Raw genomic sequence first — 7,250 nt, 5'->3', positions numbered from 1 at the left:
AGTAGTAGCAGCAGTAGCAGCAGCAGTAGCAGCAGGCACCAGTTGTGGAGAATAGCTGGGGTCGTGGGGAGAGTGGGGGGAGTGAGATGGGACAGATGGGGATTAGTCCACGCTGCTGTGCTAAGGATACGGATCAATAACCATCTCCACCACCATCTCCACCACCATCATAACCACCACCATCACCATCACCGCCACCACCCCCATCTCCACCATCACCACCATCACCACCACCTCCACAACCATCACCACCATCACCATCACCGCCACCATCATCACCACCTCCACCACCATCAACACCACCTCCACCACCACCATCACCGCCACCACCATCACCATCATCACCACCCCCATCTCCACCATCACCACCATCACTGCCACCACCATCACCGCCACCACCATCACCATCACCACCATCACCACCACCCCCATCTCCACCATCACCACCATCACCACCACCTCCACAACCATCACCACCATCACCATCACCGCCACCACCATCACCACCGCCACCACCACCGCCACCACCATCACCGCCACCACCATCACCGCCACCACCATCACCACCATCACCACCTCCCCCACCACCACCACCACATCCCCCACCACCACCACCACCTCCACCACCGCCACCTCCCCCACCTCCCCCACCACCTCCATCACCTCCACCATCTCCACCATCTCCACCATCTCCACCATCTCCACCATCACCACCACCACCACCTCCCCCACCACCTCCATCACCTCCACCATCTCCACCATCTCCACCATCTCCACCATCACCACCACCACCACCTCCCCCACCACCTCCATCACCTCCACCATCTCCACCATCTCCACCACCACCACCATCTCCACCACCACCTCCACCACCGCCACCTCCCCCACCACCTCCATCATCTCCACCATCTCCACCATCTCCACCATCACCACAACCACCTCCCCCACCACCTCCATCATCTCCACCATCTCCACCATCTCCACTTCCACCTCCCCCACCACCTCCATCATCTCCACCATCTCCACCATCACCACCACCACCTCCCCCACCACCTCCATCATCTCCACCATCTCCACCATCACCACCGCCACCTCCCCCACCACCTCCACCATCTCCACCATCTCCACCATCACCACCGCCACCTCCCCCACCACCTCCATCATCTCCACCATCTCCACCATCTCCACCATCACCACCACCACCTCCCCCACCACCTCCATCATCTCCACCATCTCCACCATCTCCACCATCACCACCACCACCACCTCCCCCACCACCTCCACCATCTCCACCATCTCCACCATCTCCACCATCTCCACCACCACCTCCACCTCCACCACCGCCACCTCCCCCACCACCTCCATCACCTCCACCATCTCCACCATCTCCACCATCTCCACCACCACCTCCACCACCGCCACCTCCCCCACCACCTCCATCATCTCCACCATCTCCACCATCTCCACCATCACCACCACCACCTCCCCCACCACCTCCATCATCTCCACCATCTCCACCATCTCGACCATCACCACCACCACCACCACCTCCCCCACCACCTCCACCATCTCCACCATCTCCACCATCTCCACCATCACCACCACCACCACCTCCCCCACCACCTCCATCACCTCCACCATCTCCACCATCTCCACCATCTCCACCATCACCACCACCACCACCTCCCCCACCACCTCCATCACCTCCACCATCTCCACCATCTCCACCATCTCCACCATCACCACCACCACCACCACCTCCCCCACCACCTCCACCATCTCCACCATCTCCACCACCACCTCCACCTCCACCACCGCCACCTCCCCCACCACCTCCATCACCTCCACCATCTCCACCATCTCCACCATCTCCACCATCTCCACCATCACCACCACCACCTCCACCACCGCCACCTCCCCCACCACCATCACCACCACCACCTCCACCACCGCCACCATTACCACCACCACCACCTCCACCACCACCACCACCACCACCACCACCACATCCCCCACCACATCCCCCACCACCACCACCACTTCCACCACCACCTCCACCACCACCTCCACCACCACCTCCATCACCGCCACCTCCCCCACCACCACCACCACCACCACATCCCCCACCACATCCCCCACCACCACCACCACTTCCACCACCACCTCCACCACCACCTCCATCACCGCCACCTCCCCCACCACCACCACCACCACCTCCACCACTTCTCACCGTCCCAGTGGAGAGTTGATGGAGTTGATGGCGATGGTATGGTACGGGTGACGGAAACCAGCCGTACCCAGAGGGTAGAGAGGCTGACCCTGCCTAGACACACGCACACACAGACACACACACAGACACACACACACACACAGACACACACACACACACAGACACACACACAGATATACACCCACTCACCCATCCACCCTCCCACCCACCGACCCACCCACCGACCCACCCACCCACTCACCAACCCACCCACCTACTCACCCACCCACCTACTCACCCACCCACCTACTCACCCACCCATCCACCCACCCACCCACCCACTCACCCACCCACCAACCCACCCACCCACCCACCCACCCACTCACTCACCCACCCACTCACTCACCCACTCACCCACTCACCCACTCACTCACCCACTCACCCACTCACCCACTCACTCACTCACCCACCCACTCACCCACTCACCCACCCACTCACCCACCCACCCACTCACTCACTAACCCACCCACTCACTCACCCACTCACTCACTCACTCACTCACCCACCCACCCACCCACTCACCCACCCACTCACTCACCCACTCACTCACTCACCCACTCACTCACCCACCCACTCACCCACCCACCCACCCACTCACCCACCCACTCACCCACCCACCCACTCACCCACTCACCCACCCACTCACCCACCCACCCACCCACCCACCCACTCACCCACCCACTCACTCACCCACCCACTGACTCACCCACTCACTCACCCACCCACCCACCCACTCACTCACCCACCCACCCACCCACTCACCCACCCACTCACCCACCCACTCACTCACCCACTCACTCACCCACCCACCCAGTGTCTCCCACTTACTGGTTGAACACCCATCCGAAGGGGTGAGCGATTGGTCGAGATGTGAGTGGGTGGTGGTGGTGGAACTGGGAGAGGTCTCCACCTCCATAGCCACCACGCACAGACACTGGGTACACACACAGACAACACACAGACAGTGAGTGAGTGAGTCGGTGAGTGAATGAGTGGGTGGGTGAGTGGGTGAGGGGGTGGGTGAGTGAGTGGGTGGGTGAGTGGGTGAGTGGGTGGGTGGGTGAGGGGGTGGGTGAGTGAGTGGGTGGGTGAGTGGGTGAGTGGGTGGGTGGGTGAGTGAGTCAGTGGATGAGTGAGTCAGTGGGTGAGTGGGTGGGTGAGTGGGTGAGTGGGTGGGTGGGTGAGGGGGTGGGTGAGTGAGTGAGTGGGTGGGTGAGTGGGTGAGTGGGTGGGTGGGTGAGTGGGCGGGTGAGTGGGTGAGGGGGTGGGTGAGTGAGTGGGTGGGTGAGTGAGTGGGTGGGTGGGTGAGTGGGTGAGTGGGTGGGTGGGTGAGTGGGCGGGTGAGTGGGTGAGGGGGTGGGTGAGGGGGTGGGTGAGTGAGTGGGTGGTTGAGTGGGTGGGTGAGTGGGTGAGGGGGTGGATGAGTGAGTCAGTGGATGAGTGAGTCAGTGGGTGAGTGGGTGGGTGAGTGGGTGAGTGGGTGGGTGGGTGAGTGGGCGGGTGAGTAGGTGAGGGGGTGGGTGAGTGAGTGGGTGGGTGAGTGGGTGAGTGGGTGGGTGTATGTGTCTACGTGTGTGTGTCTGTGTGTGTGTCACTGTGTGTGTCTCTGTGTGTGTCACTGTGTGTGTGTCACTGTGTGTGTGTGTCTGTGTGTGTGTGTGTGTGTCACTGTGTGTGTGTCACTGTGTGTGTCACTGTGTGTGTGTGTCACTGTGTGTGTGTGTCACTGTGTGTGTGCGTCACTGTGTGTGTGCATCACTGTGTGTGTCACTGTGTGTGTGTCACTGTGTGTGTGTGTGTCACTGTGTGTGTGTGTGTGTCACTGTGTGTGTGTGTGTGTGTCACTGTGTGTGTGTGTGTCACTGTGTGTGTGTGTGTCACTGTGTGTGTCACTGTGTGTGTCACTGTGTGTGTCACTGTGTGTGTGTCACTGTGTGTGTGTGTCACTGTGTGTGTGTGTGTGTGTCACTTTGTGTGTGTGTGTGTGTCACTGTGTGTGTGTCACTGTGTGTGTGTGCACTGTGTGTGTGTGTGTGTCACTGTGTGTGTGTGTGTGTGTGTCACTGTGTGTGTGTGTGTGTCACTGTGTGTGTCACTGTGTGTGTCACTGTGTGTGTCACTGTGTGTGTGTGTCACTGTGTGTGTGTGTGTGTCACTGTGTGTGTGTGTCACTGTGTGTGTGTGTGTGTCACTGTGTGTGTGTGTGTCACTGTGTGTGTGTGTGTGTCACTGTGTGTGTGTGTCACTGTGTGTGTGTGTCACTGTGTGTGTGTGTGTCACTGTGTGTGTGTGTGTGTGTCACTGTGTGTGTGTGTCACTGTGTGTGTGTGTGTGTCACTGTGTGTGTGTGTGTGTGTCACTGTGTGTGTGTGTGTCACTGTGTGTGTGTGTGTCACTGTGTGTGTGTGTGTGTCACTGTGTGTGTGTGTGTCACTGTGTGTGTGTGTCACTGTGTGTGTCACTGTGTGTGTCACTGTGTGTGTGTGTCACTGTGTGTGTGTGTGTGTGTCACTGTGTGTGTGTGTGTGTGTGTGTGTGTCACTGTGTGTGTGTGTGTGTGTCACTGTGTGTGTGTGTGTCACTGTGTGTGTGTGTCACTGTGTGTGTCACTGTGTGTGTGTGTCACTGTGTGTGTCACTGTGTGTGTGTGTCACTGTGTGTGTGTGTGTGTGTCACTGTGTGTGTGTGTCACTGTGTGTGTGTCACTGTGTGTGTGTGTGTGTCACTGTGTGTGTGTGTGTCACTGTGTGTGTGTGTGTCACTGTGTGTGTGTGTCACTGTGTGTGTCACTGTGTGTGTGTGTCACTGTGTGTGTGTCACTGTGTGTGTGTGTGTGTGTCACTGTGTGTGTGTGTGTCACTGTGTGTGTGTGTCACTGTGTGCGTCACTGTGTGTGTGTGTCACTGTGTGTGTGTGTGTCACTGTGTGTGTGTGTCACTGTGTGTGTCACTGTGTGTGTGTGTCACTGTGTGTGTGTGTGTGTGTCACTGTGTGTGTGTGTCACTGTGTGTGTGTGTGTGTGTCACTGTGTGTGTGTGTCACTGTGTGTGTCACTGTGTGTGTGTGTCACTGTGTGTGTGTGTGTCACTGTGTGTGTGTGTGTGTGTCACTGTGTGTGTGTGTGTGTGTCACTGTGTGTGTGTGTCACTGTGTGTGTGTGTCACTGTGTGTGTCACTGTGTGTGTGTGTCACTGTGTGTGTGTGTGTCACTGTGTGTGTGTGTGTGTCACTGTGTGTGTCACAGTGTGTGTCACTGTGTGTGTGTGTGTCACTGTGTGTGTCACTGTGTGTGTGTGTCACTGTGTGTGTGTGTGTCACTGTGTGTGTGTGTGTCACTGTGTGTGTCACTGTGTGTGTCACTGTGTGTGTGTGTCACTGTGTGTGTGTGTCACTGTGTGTGTCACTGTGTGTGTGTGTCACTGTGTGTGTGTGTCACTGTGTGTGTCACTGTGTGTGTGTGTCACTGTGTGTGTCACTGTGTGTGTGTGTCACTGTGTGTGTGTGTGTGTGTCACTGTGTGTGTGTGTGTCACTGTGTGTGTGTCACTGTGTGTGTGTGTGTGTCACTGTGTGTGTGTGTGTCACTGTGTGTGTGTGTGTCACTGTGTGTGTGTGTCACTGTGTGTGTCACTGTGTGTGTGTGTCACTGTGTGTGTGTCACTGTGTGTGTGTGTGTGTGTCACTGTGTGTGTGTGTGTCACTGTGTGTGTGTGTCACTGTGTGCGTCACTGTGTGTGTGTGTCACTGTGTGTGTGTGTGTCACTGTGTGTGTGTGTCACTGTGTGTGTCACTGTGTGTGTGTGTCACTGTGTGTGTGTGTGTCACTGTGTGTGTGTGTCACTGTGTGTGTGTGTGTGTGTCACTGTGTGTGTGTGTCACTGTGTGTGTCACTGTGTGTGTGTGTCACTGTGTGTGTGTGTGTCACTGTGTGTGTGTGTGTGTGTCACTGTGTGTGTGTGTCACTGTGTGTGTGTGTATGTGTCACTGTGTGTGTGTGTCACTGTGTGTGTCACTGTGTGTGTGTGTCACTGTGTGTGTGTGTGTCACTGTGTGTGTGTGTGTGTCACTGTGTGTGTCACTGTGTGTGTCACTGTGTGTGTGTGTGTCACTGTGTGTGTCACTGTGTGTGTGTGTGTCACTGTGTGTGTCACTGTGTGTGTGTGTCACTGTGTGTGTCACTGTGTGTGTGTGTCACTGTGTGTGTGTGTGTCACTGTGTGTGTGTGTGTGTCACTGTGTGTGTCACTGTGTGTGTCACTGTGTGTGTGTGTCACTGTGTGTGTGTGTGTCACTGTGTGTGTGTGTGTCACTGTGTGTGTCACTGTGTGTGTCACTGTGTGTGTGTGTCACTGTGTGTGTGTGTCACTGTGTGTGTCACTGTGTGTGTGTGTCACTGTGTGTGTGTGTCACTGTGTGTGTCACTGTGTGTGTGTGTCACTGTGTGTGTCACTGTGTGTGTGTCTGTGTGTGTGTGTCACTGTGTGTGTGTGTGTCACTGTGTGTGTGTGTCACTGTGTGTGTGTGTCACTGTGTGTGTCACTGTGTGTGTCACTGTGTGTGTGTGTCACTGTGTGTGTCACTGTGTGTGTCACTGTGTGTGTGTGTCACTGTGTGTGTCACTGTGTGTGTCACTGTGTGTGTGTGTCACTGTGTGTGTCACTGTGTGTGTGTGTCACTGTGTGTGTCACTGTGTGTGTCACTGTGTGTGTCACTGTGTGTGTGTGTCACTGTGTGTGTCACTGTGTGTGTGTGTCACTGTGTGTGTCACTGTGTGTGCCACTGTGTGTGTCACTGTGTGTGTGTGTCACTGTGTGTGTCACTGTGTGTGTGTGTCACTGTGTGTGTCACTGTGTGTGTCACTGTGTGTGTGTGCCACTGTGTGTGTCACTGTGTGTGTGTGTCACTGTGTGTGTCACTGTGTGTGTGTGTCACTGTGTGTGTGTGTGTCACTGTGTGTGTGTGTCACTGTGTGTGTGTGTCACT

The 7,250-nt window shown here is 56.5% G+C and overlaps 1 long non-coding RNA gene across 1 annotated transcript in view; it reads right to left on the bottom strand.

Annotated features, from left to right (window-relative positions):
• Positions 1–3,189: 3,189 nt before the first annotated feature.
• Positions 3,190–7,250, bottom strand: part of LOC144955628 (uncharacterized) — an 8,786-nt gene continuing 4,725 nt past the window's right edge. Inside the window, exon 3 of the long non-coding RNA XR_013641743.1 lies at positions 3,190–3,203. This is a non-coding gene — a long non-coding RNA (uncharacterized LOC144955628). The remainder of the gene's footprint in view (positions 3,204–7,250) is intronic.

Source organism: Lampetra fluviatilis, unplaced genomic scaffold, assembly GCF_964198595.1.
Source record: "Lampetra fluviatilis unplaced genomic scaffold, kcLamFluv1.1 SCAFFOLD_728, whole genome shotgun sequence".
NCBI classification, from domain to species: Eukaryota; Metazoa; Chordata; class Hyperoartia; order Petromyzontiformes; family Petromyzontidae; genus Lampetra; species Lampetra fluviatilis.
Note: the sequence above shows the minus strand (reverse complement) of the source record. Positions and strands in the feature narration are given on the sequence as shown.